Here is a 25150-nt window from a genome sequence, read left to right on the forward strand (position 1 = left end):
ATCTGTGTGCAGCCGTCAGGGACGTGTGGCTGTTGAGCACCTGCAAAACGGCTCAAGGGGAAATTTTTTTTTATCTTGTTGAACTTAATTTGCATTTCCATTTAAAGAGCCACAGGTGATTGCAGTATTGGGCAGAGCAGGTAGAGAATATTAAAGGGCCATCCCGGCCCACAAAGGTCATAGCGTTTCTTCCAAGGTGTAGAGAGGATGCCCTTTCTGCTCTGACCTAGGTCACAGGCCAGCTGCCCTGAGCCTGGAGGCATGCCTTACAGCAGCGGTGCTCACACAGCGCTCCCTGGACCAGCAGCGCACCTGGCTGGTTGGAAATGCAGGATCTCGGGCCCAGGTAATGTTTACTCAAGCTCTGCGAGTAGATACCTGCTCTGCTCGCCAGAGGACACCCATTCCTAGGAGGTTACTCTGTAGTGTAGTGTCACTGGTCTCCGTGTATTTTTGAGGAATTGCAAAATGGGGCAGGCACAGATGATGGTGAGGAGTGCGTTTGAAATTGGGGATGGGTTCGTGAGTTTGGAGGACAAAAGAGTCGTATTTTAGCTCCAATAAGCCCTCATTTGGGTAGGGGTAAAGGAGTAACCACTGAAAAACTAAATAAAAGACCAAGATCTAACTCAGGATGTGTCCCACCTAATTTTCACATTCTCTCTACATCAGATAGCTGCCAGATAGCAGTACTAATATTGGAAATCCCCATGTTTTGTTGATAAACTAACCAGGGCTGTCTCATTTCCATGTTGAATTGGGAACTGATTCTACGCTTTTCCTTAAAAAGCCCCACTGAATTTTGCCTCACTTGCAAGACTAGCACTTACTCCTTTGAGACTATGGGTAAAAAAAAGAAAGAAAGAAAAAGAAAAGAAAAGAAAGAAAGGTGAGAGAGAGAGAGAGAGAGAGAAAGAAAGAAAGAAAAAGAAAAGAAAAAAAAAGAAAAGAAAGAAAGGTCAGCCAAAAAAATCATCGCATCTAGCCAAAGGGGGCAGAAAACAAAACAAGAGGAGAGGGGCTTACATAACAGCAATTTTTTGTAATAAGCATGGGGACAGGTCCCAAGGGGAGGACATTTAGGCTATAATTTTTGAAGGGATAATTGGGACCCAGCTGGACGGTGGTAAGGTTAGAAGCCAGAAGAAGGCAGGGCCAGGAATTGGAGAAGCAAATGACTTGGTCCCCAGGGTATTTCTTCACCAGGGGAGCACCAGCAGTCATCTGGTGGTGGTGGTGTTATGTAATCATCTTAGTGTAGTCATCTGAGTGAGAATGAAAATCGGTCCTTGTGCAGTTCATAGAAGTAACTTACAGGTCTCTGCACCCCAAATTCTGGACACTTAGCACCAACAGCCCCTGAACTCTCTGTAGGGTTGACTGTTCCTTTCCTAGGGACCTCCATTCCCAGTACTCCTTTCCTTTACACCGCCCCCCGCCCCCCAATCCAAATACAAAACAAAATAGTATATTGGTTTGTTTTGAGAACTGGTTTTAAATGTCCCTTTCACAGCTGTTCAGGCCATTGCAAGTACCTTGGCAATTGGATCCAATTATTTGATTGATACTAACATTCATCTCCTCCTCTTCTTATACAAAAGCTGTTTTTTTAAACATTCATTACAGAATTTCAGTTGCAAATAAGCACAAGAGGAAAACAAATGAGGTATTTTATTCTGGCATTTTATGTGACCCTACCCACAGGCGAGAGCAAAGCAGTGTGGGGATTTGTCCGTGGCCTCCTCTCGGGACCAGCAGGGGCCTGGCATCACAAAGCACATTACTGGCACTTTGACAAATAACTTCTTCTATTCCACTGCCAAAACCACGATACAGATTAAAAGTCCAAACATGTGTCAAAGTATATATTCAAAAAGTTTTTCCAAATGACTCTCATGCAAAAATAAGGCAATAAGTATAGATTTAAGATTTATTAACTAATTATGGAAATCAATAAGATGGTGAAGCTGGTTCAAGGAGCACTTTGAGGACCTGGGTATTTATAACTATATGCAAGGACGGTGAAAAAATACTCCTAGATTTATGGCTGGTTAATGAAGGTCAGGGCAACCAAACCACAATCTACAGTGATCTTTGTTACCTGACAGAAATTGTCTGTTTCAGACAAGACCCACAGGTTAACATTCTGATTCCTTAATCAATAATAGTGAGTCAAACAGAGGTACACATCCCCTAGATCACTCAATAGTCCTCAAACAATGTCAAAAGATGATAATGAAATGACAAGCTCACCTTAACCGTAGGCCCTCTCTTGGCCTTATTTTCAATTATGTGAAACTCCTATTAGTTTCAATCACAATCATTCACTATATATGCATGTTTGCAAGTGATCAGCGAAGCAGGCCTAAAATCCCACTCGTTTCCTGGAATTTTCATTAAAAGCATTGCCTTTTCCCTTCCTGAAGTATCTTCTTTAGAAGTTTGCCCAAATATAGGATATCAATTTAAAGAAACTTAATGAAAGTAGCTGGATTCCTTTAACTTGCAAACATGCCTTTTTTCCTGCTGCACAATATCCACATTTTCATTTTCAAAAAACACAGAGCAGGGACAGTTGAGCTGAGTGTGTGTTCCAGACATGTCAGGATGAAGCAAGAAGGCTTTGCTGGGTTGAATTAAAATTTATGTTTCATTTTTCAGATGAATTAAAGTTCTGTGATGCTTCTCATTTTAGTACAACACATGCATGAGACAGTGTAAAATCGAAACATTTATGTGACATGGTGTTCATTACTACTTTGAGAGATTCTACAATTTAAAAAAGAAAAAAAAAGAATTTAAGAATTATGAAGGTAGAGGTTCATTCTCAAATATTATTTTCCCTTTGATGAGATTTGACACCTCAAAATAAGATGATGTAAGAGACAAACTGGTTATTTTAAAAGAGAACTGGTTTTTTTTCATACTTGTATTAATACGATGTTTCTATATTTGTTTTGCCATTTTTTTATAGTGGACTACTTGTCTTTATCACTGGTTTCCCACTTGCATGCGTTAATTAGGAGTTTAAGAGAGGTAAGAGCACTTATTATTCTATTTTCACAAATCTAAGTATTTATAAGCCAGCTTTTTATATTTGAAAAAATTATGGCTTTTGGTAAACCTAGGACAATTTTACAACTGTAATTCAAAGAATAACAACAAGATTTGTTGCCTTTTGACTGGTGTAGCCACTGTGGAGTTTCCTCAAAAATTTTAAAATGGAACTGCCATTTGACCCAGAGATCCCACCTCTGGGTTTATATCTTAAGAATCCTGAAAAGCTTTCAGAAAGAATGTATGCACCTCTATGTTTACAACAGTGTCATTTACAATAGCCAAGATCTGGAAACAGCCCAAATGCCCATTGGTAGATGAGTGGATACAAAAGCTGTGATACACTTACACCATGGAATACTATGAGGCTATAAAAAAGGAAGATTTCTTACCCTTTGTGACAGCATGGATGGATCTGGAGATTATTATGCTAAATGAAATAAGCCAGTCAGAGAAAGGCAAATATCACACGACCTCGCTCATATGTGGAATCTAATGAGCAAAATAAACTGAACAAAATAGGCTCAGAGATATGGATGCATGAAACAGACTGACATCTCGGGGGGCGGGGGGTCGGAGATAAACCAAAGAATTAATGTGCATATACTATGCATAGCCCTTGGACATAGACAATAGTGTGGGGAAGGCCTGGGGTAGGGCGGGGGCTGGGTGGAGAGGGCAAAAGGGGAGAATGGGAGACATCTGTAATACTGTCAACAACAACAAAAAAGATTTGTGCATTTAGTTTTCTAATTGTCTTTTAGTTTACTTTGATGAAAGTAAATTTTATTTGTGGATTGAATGTGTATACCCCCCCCCAAAAATTAGTTCAAGTCCTATCCCCTGCTACCTGTGATTTTGACCTTATCTTGGAAATAGTCCTGGCAGATATAATCAAATGAAGATGAGATCACACTGGATTCAGGTGGGCCCTCGTTCAACAACTGGTGTCATAAGAAGAGGGAAATTTGGACACAGACACACAAGGAGATTACCATATGACTATGAGGCAGAGACTGAAGTTATGCAGCCATGAGCCAAGGAATGCCGAGGACTGCCAAAAGCCACGAAGGAACTAAGAGCGAGGCACAGATTCTTCTTTGGGACCCCAAGAAGGAACCAATCCTAATTGATTTCAGACTTCTGGCCTTCAGAACTGCAAGAGAATAAATCTGTGTTGTTTTAAATCACCACAGGGTAATTTGTCACGGCCACCCTATGAAAATAATTCAATGATGATTCAGATAGCTACACTGAAATAACACAAAGTTTATCAACACACCAAGTCTCTTTGATTGGACCTTAACTATTTTACAGGAAAGAGTTGTAACTATTGGTAAACATGGGAAAATTGCACACACTTTTTAAGCCCTTTGTGTCCCTTTCCAGGTTGGGGCCATAGTACAAAAAGACAAGTAGGACACTGCAAGTTTGCCACTTCTGAACAGTGTTTCTATGGGAAATCCATTCCAGGCAGCACTTGGAGAGGCCAGGGCCCCAAAGCCGCTGCCCAGCACCTACACATAAACCCTTCCAAAGCCCCCAAGATGGGACTAGATACCTCTGTGTTCTGCCAGAGGTGGGGTTGACCATGGGTTTATGGGATGAGGTTTAGTCTAGGAGTTCAGGGGTCACTGTCTAATGGGGATAGGACACATAAGAGAGACTCAGACTTCTGCAACTTCTGCTCCAGTTTGCACTTATGTGAGGGGCTGAGGGCCGAAGCCAGTGGGGCAGGCAGAAGGGGAGGGGAGGGCGCTCCCGATGAAACATCATGTCCAATAGGGACAAGCAGCCAAAGCTCCTTTGGAAGGGGCAGAGGCCGGGGCCAGGGGAAGCAGACTTCCCCAAGGTGTATGGAGGAGAATCACACTTCCAGCCTTTTGACATCGGGAAGCCAGTAAGGACACAGAGCACCTGGGTGCTGGAGTGTATAGTGGCCACTTCTCACTCAGCTACGCACCAAGTGTCCACCCAAGGGGCTTCCTGCTTGAGGGTACCATCGTCCTCAGTGAGCACTTGCTGCATGAGCCATGTTTTGGGATGCCAGCAAAAGAATAACCAGCTGGTATGATTCTCCAAAACATGGCAGACCTGCTCTCATAGGAGACCAGGGAGGAAACTATTCGTCAACTCAGTCTCTCCCATCACTGCCCCAATCCACAGCCTGGGGGATGGATTCGGGGAGGCATCTGACGCAGGGGTAGCATTATTTATTTTCTCTGGCATCTGCTGGCATGCCCTCTTTCTCTGCTCTTCTTCATTGGCCCATGCACGTCCCTGCTGCCACCCGGGGAGGTGTGACGAGTCTTTGGAGTAGTCTTAGGTTCATGTGCCTCGATCCCTCATAGCGATTTCTCCTGATCTCACATCATGTCAAGTGAAGGAAGACCTTGAAGTCTTTCCACTTCACTGGAGAGGAGATGCAGAGTCCCTTCTACCCTCAGATCTTCATCCTGTAGAACCGGGAATCTATAATCCCTCCTGATCGTGACTCAGACTTACCAGGGCCATTTGCGCCTTTCCTTCAGAGGACTTACATTTACACAACGCCTGGTCAAAACCATCATGGGTCGACTTTTTTCATTCTTCCATACTCAGATGAGTAGCATCATTTTTTTAAATATATTTATTGATTTTTTACAGAGAGGAAGGGAAAGGGATAGAGAGTTAGAAACATTGATGAGAGAGAAACATCGATCAGCTGCCTCCTGCACACCTCCTACTGGGGATGTGCCCGCAACCAAGGTACATGCTCTTGACCGGAATCGAACCTGGGACCTTTCAGTCCGCAGGCCGACGCTCTATCCACTGAGCCAAACCGGTTAGGGCGAGTAGCATCATTTTTAAGTTTAGGATGCATCTTATGTGCCAGCTACAAAGTGCACTGGAATGTAAGAATTGCAAGATGTGCCCACTGACCAGCACCAGGTACATTCCCGAAGCGTGGGACACTTAGAGGTCAAACAGTAAGCTGCCTTTATTTTTCTAACCTTCACTTAGTACTCTGAATACACATGGACCTAATGGAAATAGTCCAGAATATATTAGAACATTCCCAATCATTTCCATTCACTGGAAAAGTGATGTCATAGTTTATTTCGGAACAGAACACATGGTCACTTGATGTTACCTCTTTGGGCCACCAGTGAGCACTATGAGAGCTACAGTTTCCCCATGATATAAAGCAAGGGTCTCCAAGTCGTTCCATCTTCAGGGGTCCTCCTTTCCTTTAATATCCAAATGATATGTCTGTAGAGTTCCAAATGGCAGACCAATCATATGCATTTACTCCCCTACCCATCCTAAGTCCCCTTAAAATGAAAGTGAAGGGATACAAGAGGAATCAAATCCTCCACAACGAAGAGATCTGTGTGACATTCTTCAGAAATTTGAACTTCTAATAAAGTTAATGGAGAAAAAAGCAGATAAGAGGACACTGATGGAAAAATGGACGAAAGCAATGGATGAAAGATCCAGCTCAGACATATTCCTATGAATTTTACAACTTGGAGGATCAAGAAAGCCTTCAATTTAAGAAGGAAAGTATTGAACCTAGAGTGTCTGTTAGTCAAAATATCAGTCAAGCATGAGGACAAGCTAAATATGTTTTCAGCCATACACACCCTGAAAACCTCTCAGAGCCCCTCCTGAGATAAAATAAAACAAACTAAGAAGACCTGAGATCTAGAAAACAATTGCTCTACCCCAGAAGTACAGAGAAAAAGAGCCTCAGGAGTATAGTTCCCAACAAATGTAGCAAGTAAGCAATTGATATGAAAGCAGAAATGCAGAAGTCTCTGGAGGCACAGTTTTCTGAGAGAAACTGGATTCCCTGCAGCAGTTACTGTAATTGAAAGGCTGGATGCTTTGAAAGATCTGTGATGGTAAATGTTTTCTGTTGACAACATAAACAAGAAAATTTTTAAAAAGAAGAAAGGAAGGAAGGAAGGAAAAGGCAATTAGAAAGCTTAGTTGGTAGGAGACTATGTAAGAAAAGAAGGGTTCAAATATGAAGCAAACTGAAATGTAGCATGATCATGATTTTGAGGAATGGAAGTGGGGTCAACAAAAGAGTTCATCGACATTGATTCTGGAAATATTTTCCTTTAAGTGTCACAGGAATAGTGATGTTGGATTCACAGAAAAGGAAAATTAATCTTAGCCAATTATAAGGCTGTACAGTGAACTCTGGTTATGATGATGTTGATGTGTTTTATTGGTACTTAGTCTTTAGAATCAATCTATAAACAAGGTCTAGAAAATCCTTATAATAAAAGGCTAATATGCAAATCAACCGAACAGTGGAAAGACAGGTCGCTATGACGCACACTGACCACCAGGAGGCAAATGCTCAACGCAGGAGCTGCCCCCTGGTGCTCAGTGCACACCCACAGGGGAGCGCTGCTCAGCCAGAAGCCTCCGTGGCAGCGCTAAGGACCCCTTGGGGGATGTCTGACTGCCGGCTTAGGCCTGCTCCCCTAAGAAACCTTGTTTGGAAGGAGACTATGTAAGAAAGTAAGGGTTCAAATATGAAGCAGACTGAAATGTAGCATGATCATGATTTTGAGGAATGGAAGTGGGGGCAAGAAAAGAGTTCATTGACCTTGATTCTGGAAACATTTTCTTGATTCTTGGGAGCAGGCCTAAGCTGGCAGTTGGACATCCCCCAAGGAGTCCCAGACTGCAAGAGGGCACAGGACGGGCTGAAGGACCCCCCTATTCCCTCCACCCCCCCCCAGTGCACGAATGTCATGCACCGGGCCTCTAGTTGAATTATAATTATAGAGCAGAATACACATGTAAAAGTAAATATGTAATTGATAAAGATGATGGAGAAAAAAGTTCTATCATGGAGGTAGTCAGAAAACGCTTGTCCTCATCACAACCTCGTCTCTCCTGGGTCTACTGAGTTATGTTTTCAAGTGGTCATGCCTTGCACTGTCCCACCTCCATATCTTTGGCCTTGCCATTCCCTCTCTCCTCCTCCAGCCCCGCTGAGCCTGCCTTTAGACTCCAACTCATGTCTCCATGTCTCCTCTGTGCTCCATGCTCCTATAGCAGTGATGGCGAACCTTTTGAGCTCGGCGTGTCAACATCTTGAAAAACCCTAACTTAACTCTGGTGCCGTGTCACATATAGAAATTTTTTGATATTTGCAACCATAGTAAAACAAAGACTTATATTTTTGATATTTATTTTATATATTTAAATGCCATTTAACAAAGAAAAATCAACCAAAAAAAATGAGTTCGTGTGTCACCTCTGACACGCATGTCATAGGTTCGCCATCACTATCCTATAGCAGCCTCAGCCTATAGAAATCTCACTGTACATATGGGAACCACTTGACAAAAACTCAAATGGACTTACCAGACAAATGATATAGAAAACATTCTCTTAATGCTGCTTATAAAATAAAAACACATGCAAAATATGATAGCAAAGGGAAATTTCCACTGCTAGCTTGGAAAATCTTTCTAAAAGCAGGAAATCTGATGTATCCTTAAATTAATATTCTTGATTATTTCAACTTTCAGAGCAAAAGCAATCAATACAAATCCTTCCTATGTTCTACCCATAGTTTCTATTAATCACACTTAAACTGGGGACCTGCCCCTTTCCTCACAGAGAAGGGAGGAGTGAGCCCCATTCCCTGGGAGCACCTTGCTACCTGGATGGAGAATCCGTGGTTCTCATCAGGCCTGAGTGCTGGCATCACCTGGGGAACATTTAAAAGTCCCAATGCCCAGACCATCCTGCAGACCAGTCACATCAGATTATTTGACTCCCTGGGCAGTTGCTATAGATCAGGGGTCCTCAAACTACGGCCCCTGGGCCACATGCAAATACAAATATTGTATTTGTTCCCGTTTTGTTTTTTTTACTTCAAAATAAGATATGTGCAGTGTGCATAGGAATTTGTTCATAGTTTTTTTTTTTTTAACTATAGTCCGGCCCTCCAACCGTCTGAGGGACAGTGAACTGGCCCCCTGTTTAAAAAGTTTGAGGACCCCTGCTATAGATAGTGTTGTGGATCTAACCAGGAGGTCACCAGTTAGATTCCCAGTCAGCATCATGTTATTAGAACTGGGGCCAGGTCACCAGAGGTTTGTGTTAATAGTTTCCAGGTGACTCTGGTGTACAGCAAGCCTCAGAGCCGATTTAAAGGCTGCAGCTTCAGACAGTGACTCTTCTAGAACCTCGGCCACCTATTAGAATCACCTGGTAGCTATAAAGCTGCTTGTGCCTGTGCCCCACCTTAGAGACTCTAATTTAACAGTCTGAGGTGTTACCTGGGCATCGAGATGTTAGAAAACTCTAGGTGATTGTAACATACAGGCCAAGGTTGAGACCTCTGCCCTAGCATATAACAGAGCAGTAATGGGGAGAAAGAAATAGGTGAAAGAGCCCCAAGGCAGGAGCTGGGGGGCCCCCCACACAAAGGAAGCTGTAGAAGTTCCTTACCCACAGAAATCAGCCACAACAGCCTGGATGCAGGTGTTAGAGGATATTAGGGCTGCACAAAAGTCTGCTTCAGTGAGAAGTCATTATTAGAAAGAGGCTCCCGGAGACCAATGGCCCGTGGGCATTCCTTCGCCCAGACCCTAGAGCAGGGGTGGGCAAACTTTTTGACTCGAGGGCCACAACGGGTTCTTAAACTGGACTGGAGGGCCGGAACAAAAGCATGGATGGAGTGTTTGTGTGAACTAATATAAATTCAAAGTAAACATCATTACATGAAAGCTTACGGTCTTTTTTTTTTTAGTTTTATTCATTTCAAACGGGCAGGATCCGGCCCGCGGGCCATAGTTTGCCCATGGCTGCCCTAGAGCCAAGCCGGAGTGATCAGCAGTGTTCCCCAGGGCCTGGGGCACTGCTCATGGCTCATCCTCTCCCACTGTGGTAGACAGAATCCTAAGTGGAAGGCAAAATGCCCTATGGTGTCTACCCCTGGAGTTGTGCCCTATCATCTTCTCCTCTCCAGTTTGGATAATATTCCAATGCTTCTAGCCAATGGACTATGGCAAAGGTATGATGCCACTCTTGTGAATACATAATGACATATATAAAAACTCCGTATTACTAGAATGCATGAGAGTGAGAGACACTCTTCGCTGGCCCAGAAGAAGTAGACTAGCATGTTGTGAACAGCCTGTGGAGAGGGCCACGTGCTGGGAGATGCAGCCTGTCTCTAGGAACTAAAAGACTGAATATGCAAAGGGACCTTATGTAGACATAGAACTCCAACCCACATTCTGCAGTGAGCAGCCCAGGAAACCAACCCATTATCTTAACCAGCCCACACAGCCAGTGCTATTAGTATCTACAGTATAAGTCAGACTTGTGGGAATTCACAACACTATCTATAGCAACTGGCCCAGGGACCAAACGATAACCCTTGTAATTAATTGGTCCAAAATAACCAGAACTCGATTAATAACTGACAGCTTCCTCATTTGGTCTCCGTTTCCAACTAGGGGCCAAATATACTCCCATGGCCAGTCACGTAGAATCCTGGCTGCTAGGGAGCCTGATTCCAGCTCCCCAGGCCAAAAGCTTCCAATTACGGCACATGTGAACTGACACCTCCTTTCTCCGCTGTAAATCTTTCCCATTCCTCTGCCTGCCTTTGAGTCCCTGCCAAATGCAAGTGATGGTGGCCTACTCCCTTGTTGTAGCAAGCTCTGAATCAATGGCTTTTGCTTGGTCATTGTTTCCACCGGGCAAAGAGCCTCAGTCACACAGCTGTAAGGAAGTGAATTCTGGGTGAGAGTTCAGAGGTCTTGGCTGAGGCCGTAGCCCTGGCCAACACCTGGATTGAAGCCTTGTGAGACCTTGGGGCAGGGAACCCCAGCTAAGCTGTGCCCAGACTCTTGAGCCATGGAAGCTGTGAGATAATAAATATGTGCTGTTTTTAAGCCACTACATTTATGGTAATTTGTTATGTGGCAATAGAAAACATATCTTTAAACTCATGGGGAGCAACATAGATAGGAGCTAACCTTTGACATATACATATGCCAGGTAGAATAGTCAGTACCCTCAGAGTACCACCAGTTCTCCAGCCAAAGTACTATATGCCTGAGGAGTACCACAGCCAAAAATGATCTAAAGACTAAGGTCAAACAAGAAATCAAAATATTAAATATCTAAATTCACTTTTATACTTCTACTTCTAATTCTCTTTATACAATTTTTATATAAAGTCAATGTATTTTCTCTAACAAAGTAATACACTGTTTTAAGTATTCAGACTGTTCATAAACATACTACAACTTGAAAGATTAAAACCCCAATAATCGCACACTCCAGAGATAATCACTGACTCCTTTTAGATTTTGAAACAAAGATAAAAGTTAATAAATAAAATATGTAATTGTGCCAAATGCCCTTCCTGCTAAGAACCACCTCCCTATGCCCAGCCGGTGTGGCTCAGTGGTTGAGCATCAACCCATGAACCAGGAGGTCCCTGATTAGATTTTCAGTCAGGGCACATGCCCTGGTTTTGAGCTTGATTCCCAGGAGGGGGAATGCAGGAGGCAGCTGATTGATGTCTCATTAGTATTTCTATCTCTCTCCCTCTCCCTTTCTCTCTCTCTAAAAGTCAATAAAAACATTAAAAAAAAAAAAGAACCACCTCCCTCTACTCCAGTGATGGCGAACCGATGACACACGTGTCAGAGGTGACACATGAACTCATTTTTTTGGTTGATTTTTCTTTGTTAAATGGCATTTAAATATATAAAATAAATATCAAAAATATAAGTCTTTGTTTTACTATGGTTGCAAATATCAAAAAATTTCTATATGTGACACGGCACCAGAGTTAAGTTAGGGTTTTTCAAAATGCTAACACGCCGAGCTCAAAAGGTTCGCCATCACTGGTCTACTCAGTGGTTCTTAACCTTCTGGCCCTTTAAATACAGTTCCTCATGTTGTGACTCAACCATACGATTATTTTCGTTGCTACTTCATAACTGTAATGTTGCTACTGTTATGAATCGTAATGTAAATATCTGATATGCAGGATGGTCTTAGGCGACCCCTGTGAAAGGGTTGTTCGACCGCCAAAGGGGTCACGACCCACAGGTTGAGAACCGCTGCTCTACATGAACCCCATCTTTGGAAAAGGAAGTGGGCATTTCTAACTACCACCTAACTACTAGATAAGTCCTAACACTAGGAATTAGTTAACTATCCACTGATATTCTTCACCTGTCTCCCAGGGTTGCTATGGGAATTGAGCAAGGTAATGTCACCAGGACCACTGCAGACTAGTAAAGAAAGAATCACCATAATTACTATGATGATGATTTTACAGCTCAGACCCTGGAGTCTAAAACCCCTCTTTTCAAGTTATTATATGTGCACAAGACATTCACTTCTACTTGCCCTGCTCAACAGAAGAGAGAAATTGCTGCATTGCCAGCGCTGGGCAATGTTCCTGTAGCCAATGCTGCTGGGTTTCCTTTAGAGGGGAAATGGCTTCATTAGAAATGACATCTCTTGGCTAGCGGGTCCTCAGCTGACAATAGTGCCCCTAGAGCACTTGTGATCACTGGGCTGACTGGAGTGCCACTTCAGACTCCGGGAACCCTGGGCTGGGACGTCCAACCTGCCAAAAGGGAGCTAAGTCTGTGAAGTCCAACATGCGTTCTTTTCTTTTCTTTTTTTAAAATATATTTTATTGATTTTTTTACAGAGAGGAAAGGAGAGGGGTAGAGAGTTAGAAACATCGATCAGCTGCCTCCTGCACACTCCCTACTGGGGATGTGCCTGCAAACAAGGTACATGCCCTTGACCGGAATCGAACCTGGGACCTTTCAGTCCGCAGGCCAATGCTCTATCCACTGAGCCAAACCGGTTAGGGCAACAGCATGTGTTATTTTTGTGTTGTTTTTATCCTCTGAATTTTCTCTGGATAAAAACAGAAAACTGTTTTATTTTTTAAATATATTTTTATTGATTTCAGAGAGGAAGGGAAAGGGAGAGAAAGATAGAAACATCAATGGTGAGAGAGAATCATTGATTGGCTGCCTCCTGCATGGCCCCTACTGGGGATTGAGCCTGCAACCTGGGCATGTGCCCTGACCAGAATGGAACCGTGACCTCCTGATTCATAGGTCCATGCTCATCCACCGAGCCACGCTGGCCGGGCGTGACCACCTGTTTTAAATTGTGGCCTCTGCACCACCTGCTCTTTCTCTTCCCGGGTTAATTTTTCTCCATGGCACATATTTTCCATGTTTGTCTGACTTAATTGCCTCTCTCTTCCCGTTATAATCTGAATTCCATGACAGCGTGGTGTTTTGTTTTTGGTTCACTGCTGTAGCCCCAATTTTGCCTGCAATAGTACTTGGCACCTAGTAGCTACTCAATAAATAATTTTGAATGAATAATCCCAACCCATCTCTACAGTAAAAGATGTTTTCCTTGGGGAGGAAAGGGCCAATGGGCCCCAGTCCTGGAACTGATTGAACTTGTGGGGACATCCATGGGGCAAGGTTACCAAAATAAGGAAGTTTTTAAGAGGGTGAATGGAGAGAAAGAGGAAGGCACGGGAAGAAGCAGAAGCCACATAGTTTCAGCATTTACCTGGGACGCTGTCTATCAAATAGATTCACTGTTAGGCTGAAGAAGGGACAAAAGAGGGAGGAGGTGAGGCCAGGTGTGCCTCTGTTCACCTCTTCCTTTCACTCACATATTCAACTTCTTACGAATTCCTGTCAGTTCAAAATAGAGTCATGCGCTGCAGAATTATGTTTAAGATGCTGGTCTGATAAGATAACAGCTGAAAAATTCCTATTGCCTCATTATGTCATAGCTGTCTTAACATCATTGCGCAAAGGTTGCAAAAATCAACAAGGATGTGGTTACTGGTAAACAACTTCAACGTGAGTGTGGTTAGGATGACACTGAGGAGCTCCTAGAGGTGGTTCCTGCGGTTTTGACTAATGCGGAGTTCTTGGAACTGGAATAGCAATGCATAGGTAAAGAAGAGGCAGGAGAAATTAAACTACAGGAGAAGTAAAGAAAGAAGCCCAAAGAAAATTCAGTGAAGGGTTTGGCAGAAGGTTTTGCAGACTCAACAAGCTTCTTAAAAAGTTTGAGAATGACCTGGCCGGTGTGGCTCAGTTGGTTGGGCTTCATCCTGTGAACCAGAAGGTTGCTGGTTCGTTTCCAGTTAGGGCATGTTCCCTGGTTGTGGGACCAATCCCCTATAGGGGGCATGCAGAGGCATCCAAACCATGTTTCTCTCTCATCAATGTTTCTTTCTAAAAAAAAAAAAAAAATTTATTCTGGGAATATAGCCCAAGAAATCAGAAACACCAATCAGAAAGGACATATGCACCCCTATGTTCATAGCAGCACAATTTATAATAGCTAAGATTTGGAAACAGCCTAAATGCCCATCAGCAGATGAGTGGATTAGAAAACTATGGTACATCTACACAATGGAATACTACGCTGCTATAAAAAAGAGGGAATTCATTTGCAACAGCATGGATGGAACTGGAGAGCATTATGCTAAGTGAAATAAGCCAGGCAGGGAAAGAAAAATACCACATGAACTCACTCATTTATGGATAATAAAGAACATTATAACCTGATGAACAAAAAGATAGATACAGAGGCAGAGATGCATCGAACAGACTGTCAAAGTACAGCGAAAGGCTGGGGAGTGTTGGAGGGGAGGGGGTAAAAGATCAACCAAAGGACTTCAATGCATGCATATAAGCATAACCAATGGACACAAGACACTGGGGGGTGGGGGGCATGTGTCGGGGGTAGGGGAGGCCGGGGGAAGGTCAATGGTGAAAAAAAGGAGACATATGTATTACTATTTGTAACACTTTAAACAATAAAATAAAATTAAAAAAATAAAAATAAAATGAGAAAAAAAAATTTTTAAAGTTTTTAAACATGAACCTCCAACACTAAAAAAGGTTTTCTTTAATAGAGAGGAATGTTCATGGTGCATTATCTACTTACAAGCAAATCCTATATAATAAAAGGCTAATATGCAAATAGACTGAATGGCGGAACAACCGGTCACTATGATTTGCGCTGACCACCAGGAGGTGTGCGAGGAACCATGGCAGTGGGCGTTGGCAGCAGGCAGCAGAGTGTGGAACATGGTGGGCACAGGCTGTGGAGGGCTGGTGGGGCAGGTGAGCGGGGGCACCAGACCAAGGCGGGGTGCCGATTGCTGTCATCTGGGCAAGCCTCTGGTGGTTACTGAAAATTCTTTGCTCCCGCACTCCAGGGTCCTGCCCAATACTTGCACCTACTGTCATCTGTGTGGGAGTGGAAGCGGCAGGGGCGGGACTGCCGGCAGACAGGGAACCGGGCTATGGCCGGAGGGGCCTTGGCAGGAGGGCGGGGGCACGGAGGATGGGCTGAGACCCACCCCTGTGCCCACTGCAGCCTCGTGGCCCACAATTCCTTTCAAGGTGCATGAATTCGTGCACTGGGCCCCTAGTCTATGATTTTTTAAAAAAAAAAAAAGGAACAAAGCAAGGAAACCACCATGGACATATTTCTATAAAGAGTGACACCTCCTTAAGAAGAGCCTCAGGAAGGTTCTTCAGGGGTTATTCCAGAAAAAGCCATTGTTATCATAGGAGATGACCCCTCCATGCATGTTAAGGCCCTGGAGACTTTCCAATGGGACCAGATAATGGAGGTGGAAGTCAGCGATACTGGTGATCCTGACCCTGTGTAGGCCTAGGTTCATGTGTGTATTTCTGTCTTAGTTTTTAACAAAAACGTTTAAAACGTTAAAAAAAAGAAATATTTTTAAAATGGGAAAAGCTTATAGAATGCTATAAAAATATTTTTGTACATCTGTACAATGTGTTTGTGTTCTAAGCTAAGTGTTATCACAAGGGTCAAAAACCAAAAAGTTTATAAAGTAAAAAAGTTGCAGTGAGTGAAATAATTTATTATTGAAGAAAAAAACTTTTTAAATTTAGTGTAGCACAAGTGTATAGTATTTATAAAGTCCACAGTAATGTCCAGTGAGGTCCTAGACTAGACCTTCACATTCACTCACCACTCACTCGCTCACCCAGAGCAACTCCCAGTCCCACAAGCTCCATGCATGGTAAGTGCCGCATACAGGTGTACATTTTTATCTTTTGTACCATATTTTTACTGTACCTTTTCTTTGTTTAGATACACAAATACTGACCAGTGTGTCATCATTGACAAGAGTATTCAGTACAGTAGCATGTTGTATGGGCTTGTAGCCTAGAAGCAATAGGCTATATTACATAGCCTTGGTGTGTAGTGTCAACATAAAAAAATGTCCAAACCTGTCCTGGCTGGTTTGGCTCCATGGATAGAGCATCAGCCTGCAGACTGAAGGGTCCTGGGTTTGATTCTAGTCAAGAACACATGCCTGGGTTGTGGGTTCACTCCCCAGTAGGGGGCGTGCAGGAGGCAGCCCATCAATGATTCTCTCACATCATTGATGTTTCTCTCTCTCTCTCTCCCTCCCTCCCTGTCCCTTCCTCTCTGAAACCAGTAAAAAAAAATTTTAAACAATGTCCAAACCTGTAAGAATTTTTATGAGTTTATTTGAGCCAAACTGACAATTTCTGGGAAAAAAGGAAATTACTTTGACATTCCAAAGGTGTGTCATCAGGTATGTTATCTTAGATGCAAAGATTGACCGCTGTTAGGGAAAAATTCCAGCCAAGGACGTGACTAACGCCATGAACTGCTTTTAGTTAGAAAGTGTGTATGCACACTGTGATTGTTTGCAGCTGCCAGCACCTGCCCCGCGCACACCCCCCCCCGCCCCCCCCAGAAAGTCAGCCCCACCAGAGCAGGAAGATCTTTCTGTTGCCAGCACGCCCCAAGCATTGACTCAGTGCCTGGAGCATAGCAGGTGCTCAATTATTGATTGAATGAGTGTCTTGGAACAGAACCCTGGGTGCAGTGGGTTATTTTCCCGCGAGCTGAGCTGATTATAAATGATAAATAAACCTTGGTATTTAGAAGGCAGGGTTCACAAGAACTAACACCAATAAAAGTTTTTTCTGCTGCTGATCTAAAGAAGAACAAGAATACTTTCTTTCTCCGTTTCTTTTTTTTTTTTGTTTTTGTTTTTGTTTGTTGCTTCTGTCCAAAACAGGTGTCCTTGCTCTTTTTGCAACACTGGCTTCTTCGGTAACTCGACCACTGCCAGCAGTTTCTCCCCCAAGGAGCTCTCGCCCGGGGGCAGGTGGGAAAACTCGGCAGGAAGCGCACCAGGGACCGGCCCGACTCGGTTCCCGGCGGGGGCAGCTCCCAGCCTCCCAGCCCGTCCCTGTCCCCTCCCGGGTGTGACAAAGGTCTCCCAGCGCAGAGCAAGCCCCATCCCGCCGCTGATTCCCCGAGCCGGGCGGGGCTGGGCGGCCCCCTTCCCCGCAACCATGGAACAAAACACGCAGCGGCGGGGTCCGCGGCCGCCAGGGCTCCCGGTGCGGGTCGGAGGCGGGACAAAGGGCCGCGCCGCGCCGCGCAGGCCTCCGCCAACCGCGCGTCCAGCCCCGTCTGCGGAGGGCGGCGGGCCGTCCCGGGAGGGTCCGCGCGCGTTGGCGCTGCCCTACAATGAGCGGGAAGGAAGGAGTCGGGGAAGAAGCTCCGAGAAGAGAACTGCGATCGCCCCGCGGGAGTGCAGGAGAGGGGGCGGCTGCGCCCCGAAGCCCGCCAGGCCAAGTTTGCTCCGGGTTAGTAAACTTCTTGGTCCCGGCTCCCCCGCGTAGCAGCCGGGCTCCCGGTCCCAGGGTGAGTGCGGCGGCTGCACGTCGGGAGGGGCGGGGAGTGCGCAGCACTAGGGGGGGTGGCGGGACCCCGGGTCGCGCAGGCGCCTTCTCGCCCCTCAAATCACCCCCTCGAGGTGCTGGGGGTGGGGGGTGGCTACTAGCGCTGGAGCCGAGGGAGGGCCGGAGGCTGACACAAAGCCCTTCCCTCCCCTCCCCTCCTCCTTTTCCCTCCTCCCTTCTCCTCTCCTCTCTTCTTCCTCCTCCCCCTTCTCCTCCTCCCGCTCCTCCCCGGTGGGGAAGCCCAGCCCCGCGCTAGTCCGCGGGGCTACCGGTCTCCCCCGCTTCCCGGACCTGCGGGGAGGTCCTGAGCGAGGTAAGGGGCGGCGGCCGCGGAGACCCCACCCCTCGTGCCCGCACCCAGCGCCCTGGAAGACGCCGGGGTGCGGGCGGGGTCTCTGCGGGTTTCAGGGCGCGGGGTGCTGCTCTTCAAACTCTTCTCCCCTCCGGGGAGACCTGGGGAGGGAGCAGCCGGCGGCCTCGGAGGTCGTGGGGGCCGATGGGGGAGGAGGCGCCGGGGAGTGGGGGAGCCGGGACGGGGCAGGGTGACGTTACGGCGCTGCGAGGCGGCCGCTGCTCCGGGCCGGGTCATGGGGTATCCTCAGCTGACCTTTGCGGGGTGGCGTGCGGGGCGGCTAGGAGGTGGCGGGCGCGGTGGCCCGCGGAGCGGGGGTGTGCGTGCGCGCGGAGGAGGAGGAGGAGGAGGAGGAGGAAGAGGAGGAGGGGGGGGGGGGAACCTTTTGCGGAGTTCTACCTGCGGGGACGCCTAACGGGGTGTCAAGTGCGCCGCGGGGCGGGGAACGGGCGTCCCATTGCTCTGGTGCGGGACACGGACCCTGGGCCGTGCGCCCGCCCTGACTTTCTGGGCCGAGGTTTACTCCCTCGGGAATTAGCCTCAGCAGGAGGGGGTCGGTGAGTCCTGGCTGGGGGCGACTGGGCTGCAGCGGTGATTGATGGCGCTGCTGGCGGAGGAGCAGCAGCCCAGGGTTCCTGCCTGGAAGGGATAGGGCCACTTTCCCACTTTGAGGCCTCCACCCTTGGCCTCTATTCCCACGGCTCAGCATCCACCCACCCGTCACAGGGCGCCCCTCGACGGCCGGGAGACTGCAGGGTTTGCAGAATTCGGCTTTAGAGCCTCTGAGATGTTGCCAAGAAATACAGGGCAATACCGGCCCCTTGGGCCCCAAGAGGCTCCTCTCTTCTTAAAGCTCTCAAATCCTCAGGGCTTTCCGAATTCAGCCAGGAGGCCCACGCTGACCTCGCTGGTAGTGGAGCCGCACTTGCTTGCAAGCCTGCGAGTTTCAGGCTCGCTGGGGTTTCTTAGGAACATCCTGTTATCAACAAGGAAACCTCAGCATTCTTCAACCAGCAGGACTGTGTAAATATTGCAGCAAAAATAAACACTTGGTGGTTCTCAGTAATTAAGATAAATAGTATTTTAAAGCAACATTTTAAAAGTCAAATATAATGTAAAAAAGCCACGAGGAATAAAATGCCAACATTTTAAATAAAGATGGGTGGGTGTGATGACCCTGCATCTTGTGCAATGGGAACAGTCGTTTCCAGACACCCTCCCTGTGTCTAGTCCCCACTTGGAGGGTTATGAGGGTTAGAACATAAACATGCAACAGATTAGGCAGTGCTGGCTTTCTATACAGTCAGGTTTTTTGACTGTGCAGCTTTTATTTACTTTTTACCTAGTTCAAATACGGGAGAATGTTTTGATAAGTGTACAGAGAGGCACACATTTTCCCTTTTGCCTCAGGTTCCAATTTGTCTCTCCCACTTTGGTGAGTTCCCAGTGCTCTGGAACCTCCCTGGAGGGTATCAGGAGCCAGGGATTGGGAGGGGCCTGGGCGGTGAGAGGCCATTGCCTTTGGGACTGGAGAAGAAAGCTGGAGACAGTAGCCTTGAGGTTTAAGAAGTCTGCTCTCAGCAGTTGGAAGCTGGGGACATGAGAGAAGGCCCAGCCTGCTACCGGACTTCCTTGTCTAGTGACATTCTCCTGCAGATTAAGCAGAAAAAAATTAAAATAGCCCACACTTGACCCTCATGCAGGGGTAGATGGCAGGAACTTGACTCCCTGTAGGGCTATGGTATGTGCTGGTTTTAGAGATAACTTCCCAACAGCCTTCTTATCTCCACCCAATGTCCCCCAGCCTTTTTAGGGGTCACTACTCCAAAGAGGAGTTCTACTCTCAAGAATCAACCTCCTTACCGAGCTAAGTCTCTTCCTCTGCTTGGAAGAGACGATAAGTTATTTCTCCTCCTTGCAAGGGGGCCCATTCTTCACATACTCCCCACATGATATCATTTTGGCATTATGTCCGACTCCCCCTGTCCATCCAACCCTCCTAATGATCCTTCAAGATTCCTAAGATTTCAGCTGGGAAGCTTTCCCTGACTTCCCTCCTCCTTTTCCTGGCCAGGCACCCACTTCAGAATCCCAGAATTGCTTGTATCTGCATCTCTTATGAGCAGTATGCATTGGACCCCACTTGCCCACTGTCTGAATTTCCTGAGGTCGAAAACTAGGTCATAGCTCTTCCTGATTAGCACTAAAAGAATGGGTATTGAAAGAATGAACAAAAATATCCCTTTATAAATGCATTTTAAAAAATCTGCACCTGAGGATATGTTTTTCATTGACTTTAGAGAGAAGGGGAGAGAAACACTAATATGAGAGCGTAACATGTATTGGTTGCCTCTGGCATGAACCTGACCAGGGATCAAACCTGCAATCTGGGTATGTGCCCTGACTGGGAATCGAACCTGTGACTCTTCAGTGCACAGGACGATGCGCCAACCAACTGAGCCACACTGGTCAGGACTGGACTATAAATGCATTTTGAGGAGTTACACAACAAGAAGTATATCATTAGCAGGGAATCATATTTTTATGGCACTTTATAAAGTGCTCTTAGACAGGATGCCTCATTAATTCCATTTGGTAGGTGAGAAAACAGAGGCCTGGAGAGGTCCCAGTACCAAAGCTAAAACTAGGGCTCAGATCCAGTAATCATTTCACTGTACCACAGCTGACTCCCTAGAGGCGGCTGTGCTCAGAGGAGAATTTATCCCAGTTGAGTTTTAGGATGAAACTTTGCTAAAGAATTACTAAAGAGTCGCAGTGGTAAAATACATATATGAGAGTAAACTAAGGTTTTTCCAATGTAGGATTTTCAGTGCCTTTATCATTAGACTGTCCATTGGGGGTTTTTAGGATGATGCCATGATATGAAATGTTTGCCAACTTCATTTGGCCACAGAACACTCTTTCTTATGAAGTATTGTTTGGAGCCAGTGTTCCAAGGGATCCACTTTGGGAAATGTTTCATTCGTCCAAATGGTTTTTAGTTCACCTTCCAACATCTAGGCAGTTTCTGAAAAACGTTGGCACTCAGGATAGTAAAAATATATATTGTGGACATTAAACCTAATCCCCTCTCGTAAATCTAGAGTGAATTTTTGGTCTGCCAGTTTCTGTGATCCTGGTTAACATGAGTCAGTTCTCCAGGTTTGACCAGATCTGAGGGAGCTGAGGAGGAGTCGGATAAAAAAGGCAAACAGGCCCTAGAGAGCTCTGTCTTCATGCTGCCCAGAGGCCTGCAGACCTCACTCAGCCTCCCCTGAGAATGCCTCAGATGCAGCCGTGTATGTGGAATGGCATTTAGGGGTTCTGAGGCTGATGGCTCATTGGGTTGATTACCTCCACTGCATGGGAAATACACCTGAGTTTTCATTTGTCTTACTTCCTCTCTCCTGGGGAGCTGACAGTGTGGATGGTGTCAGTGTCTGTTCATGAAAAGGTAGCAACAATCACTCACTTGGTGCCTCCTGCCTGGAACAAAGGGCTGCTGGTGGTAGCCCCCAGTTCATGTGCACCCATTGTTTAAAATCAGGTGTATGTGTGTTGTTTTTTAATTTATTGGGGTGACATTGGTCAACATGAACAGATAGTTTTCAGGTGTAGGTTTCTATGTTACAAGATCTGTGTATTGCGCCTTGTACCTACCAGCCAAAGTCAAATCTTCTGTTTTTAAAAAGACTTTGCTTACAACCTACTATGGTACTATCAGGCACTTTTCACAGATCTGTAACCCTGGCTGTTAAGGCTTTATTGCATTTAAGAGAGGAGGTGAACTGGGGAAGCTGGGATTCCTATTTCAGGAGTTCAGTGAATTGTGGGCTAGCAGAGGTGCAGAGCCATGGGAAGTAATACCGTAATCCGTAGCTGGGTGTATTTACTGTCCACCTGCAGTTATTTCTACATCTCCAGTGCTGAGCAAATTTATCTCTAGATTTGTCTCATAGAGTTTTCCAAAGTGTGAAAAGTAGCCGCTGATATCTGTATTGAATAGAGTGGTGTCATAGAAGTCAAGGAAAGAAATGTTTTGAGAAACATTCACATACACACCTATCAGATGGTGTGTATGTGTGTGTGTGTTCAGCAACTGTGTGTGTGCGCACACACACACACACATGATTGCACACTCACACACTCCTGCATTTGTGGCCAGGGAAGAGAATGGGGAGGAAATACCGAGTGTGATTTTTAACCCGTTGAGTTTAAAAGTTCTGTATGTTATCCAAATAGAAATTTTCCATAAGTAGCTGGAGACACCGGAAGTCATTGAGACACAGAAGCTGTCTCCAGTTGATGAACTTACCCAGAGTGAGACCACAGGAGGAGCAGAAAGATCAAACCAGAACTTTGTTTGGATATGGATCCAGGGGCAGGGAAAGAGATTGTGAAGCCAGGGAGGGGGAGGAAGAGCCTTCACTGATGAGCAGGACCATCCAGAACCTTCCACCTGCTAGCTTATGGCCAACATCTGTCGTGATTGGTCAGGACCCAGGCTGACCCAAGTTGTGAAGTATTTTTAATATCATCCCTGAGAAGTGCTGAGTGTCAGCTGAGAGTGAAAGAAACCATACAAGTTAGTACAGTCTCTAGCAAACCCATTCAACAGCATTATCAAATATTGATTGATTGAATGTATGAATGATTAAATGACAGTGGTTTTTGGAGTAGAAACTATTTTATTTTACTTTTGTTAATCCTCACCTGAGGTTATTTTTTTCCCATTGATTTTTTTAGAGAGTGTGGAAGGGAAGGAGGCAGAGGGCGAGAGAGAAACATTAATGCGAAAGAGACACATTGATTGGTTTCCTCCTGCACATGCCCTCATTGGGACTGGTGATTGAACCCGTGGCCCTTCAATCTGCAGGCCAACATTGTAAACACTGAGAAACACTGGCCAGAGCTAGAAACTAGTTTAATGGTTTTGTGAAAGTCTAAATAGCCATTTTGTAGAAGACTCAGAAAATAAAATTGGATTTTTGGGGGAGTGGGATATGAGGCTATGGACATTTCATCCTTATTCTGGACAAGAATCCTTGGTGGCAGCAACTCTTGTCAGCAACTTTGAATACTACTGAGAGTTGCAGGAAAAGTTATAAAGGCGTGCTGATTTGTATTTCGAAACCATCTGTAAGATTGAAATGATGTGGCCAAGCTTTATAGTGTCCAAATGAGAAGCAAATTCATGAGGTGTTCTAATTGCTGCTGTGAACTTCTCTCCCATTTTTTATTTGATCAAGTGGTAGTAAATGATGAAGATATTAATATGTAATTACCTGAAATTCTGAAAAGTTGAGCATTTTAAAAATCAGATTTGTTGGAAACATTTGTATTTTACAATTTTTAATGAGTTAAGTCTATTTCAGTTGAGTAGGTTAACCTACTAAATGAGATAAATAGACATTTTGGTTTTCACATATATGGTTTTATGTATTTGGTCAGGAATACAAAATATAAAAGTCCGAACCTTTAGCTAGTTTAAATAGTTAGCTAGATGAACTTGATTTACTTAATAAAGCACTTTTTTCCTCATTGAAGAAATCACTATAGATTTTTTTCCAAATAGCTAATGCCCCATTGCATTTAACTTTGGTTTGATTGCAAGAACAATTTTTAAAAAATTAATTGAGGCAGACATCTCTCCTGTATGGTAAACGAGGTTCTCCTTCTCTGGTAGGATTGCACATGAAGGGTCAAGTCCCCCCAAGTCAGCCAGATTTCCACACCTCCTCGCAGGGCTGAAACCAGAGGCCCTGTCTCCTAAGACCAACCTGGAGTGTGTCTGACTTCCACACGTGGTGCCAGGGGAAGTGGAAGGCATCTAAACCACGCTCCTCGTTTCACTGTCCAGACGTTTCTTGCCTAAGTGCCGAGGGTTCATGACATTTTGTCATACAGAAACCAATGTTTTGAGTAGTGGAATGTTCATACTTGTTCTTTGGATTTCTTTAATGGCTCCTGTGCTCAGAAAGCCTTTCTTGTATTCATAAGCAACTAGTCACTTATCTTTTCTTCTAATTTTTATGGACTGTTTTACAGATTACTGTTTAAATCATTCAGAATCATTTGATGGGTGGTTTGTGAAGTAAGAATGCTACTTAATTCTCTCCTTCCCCTGACTAGCTTATGCTCAGGCCCAGCATCATTTGGTGAAAAAAACTGTTATCGGTGGAAGTGGAGTTCTTGGGGTGCCACGAGGAAACGAATTTCCTGAGGCCCCCAAGGGAAGATGGGGTGTCATGGAAAGCTTTATTGATAATGTAAAACTAAGGGAGTTCCCCTCCAAGGTCCCATCTCTGTCCCTCTGGCCATGGAAGAAGTCCGATCTGGTCTTCAGCAGGGCCAGAGTAAGGGCTATGGCCCATAGTTTCTGCTCCATGTTAAAGTCCAGTCCAGTCCAGCGTCTGGCTAGCTTAGCTTCTGTTCCCAGCTGCACTGCATTGCATGTGAGTCCGAATGGCCATGGGTTACGTGGCTGCTTAAGGCCAGATGGCTATGGAGCGACAAGGGGAGTGCAAGGGCAAGTGCAGGTCACAGAGCAAGAGAGTGAGCAAGAGGAGGGGGAATTCTATGTCTGGAGAGTTTAACCGTCCAAGATTCTCCGTGCTTCTGATGGGGTCCACCCTCTAGCCCAGGGGTCCTCAAACTTTTTAAATAGGGGGCCAGTTCACTGTCCCTCAAACCGTTGGAGGGCCGGACTATAGTTTTAAAAAAAAAAACTATGAATAAATTCCTATGCACACTGCACATATCTTATTTTGAAGTAAAAAAACAAAACGGGGACAAATACAATATTTGTATTTGCATGTGGCCCGCAGGCCGTAGTTGAAGACCCCTGCTCTAGCCAATCCATGGTTCCCCAGGGTAGACTGACAGCCAGGCACCTTCCCTATGCACCATGACTTCTCTGCAC

The 25150-nt window shown here is 45.3% G+C and overlaps 1 protein-coding gene across 8 annotated transcripts in view; it reads left to right on the plus strand.

Annotated features, from left to right (window-relative positions):
* Positions 1-17603: 17603 nt before the first annotated feature.
* The window catches only part of RIN2 (Ras and Rab interactor 2), a 207812-nt gene continuing 200265 nt past the window's right edge, over positions 17604-25150 (plus strand). For 6 of the 8 annotated variants that reach the window (XR_002831377.1, XR_002831378.1, XM_014463281.2 and 3 more), the window contains exon 1: positions 18077-18189. The gene's annotated coding sequence lies outside the window, so the exon portion shown is untranslated. Of the gene's footprint in view, positions 17781-18076; positions 18190-18241; positions 18257-25150 lie in introns of those variants that run through there. The other 2 variants (XM_023761273.1, XM_023761274.1) reach the window with 2 other exon arrangements.

Source organism: Myotis lucifugus, unplaced genomic scaffold, assembly GCF_000147115.1.
Source record: "Myotis lucifugus unplaced genomic scaffold, Myoluc2.0 scaffold_205, whole genome shotgun sequence".
In the NCBI taxonomy this organism is placed as follows: domain Eukaryota; kingdom Metazoa; phylum Chordata; class Mammalia; order Chiroptera; family Vespertilionidae; genus Myotis; species Myotis lucifugus.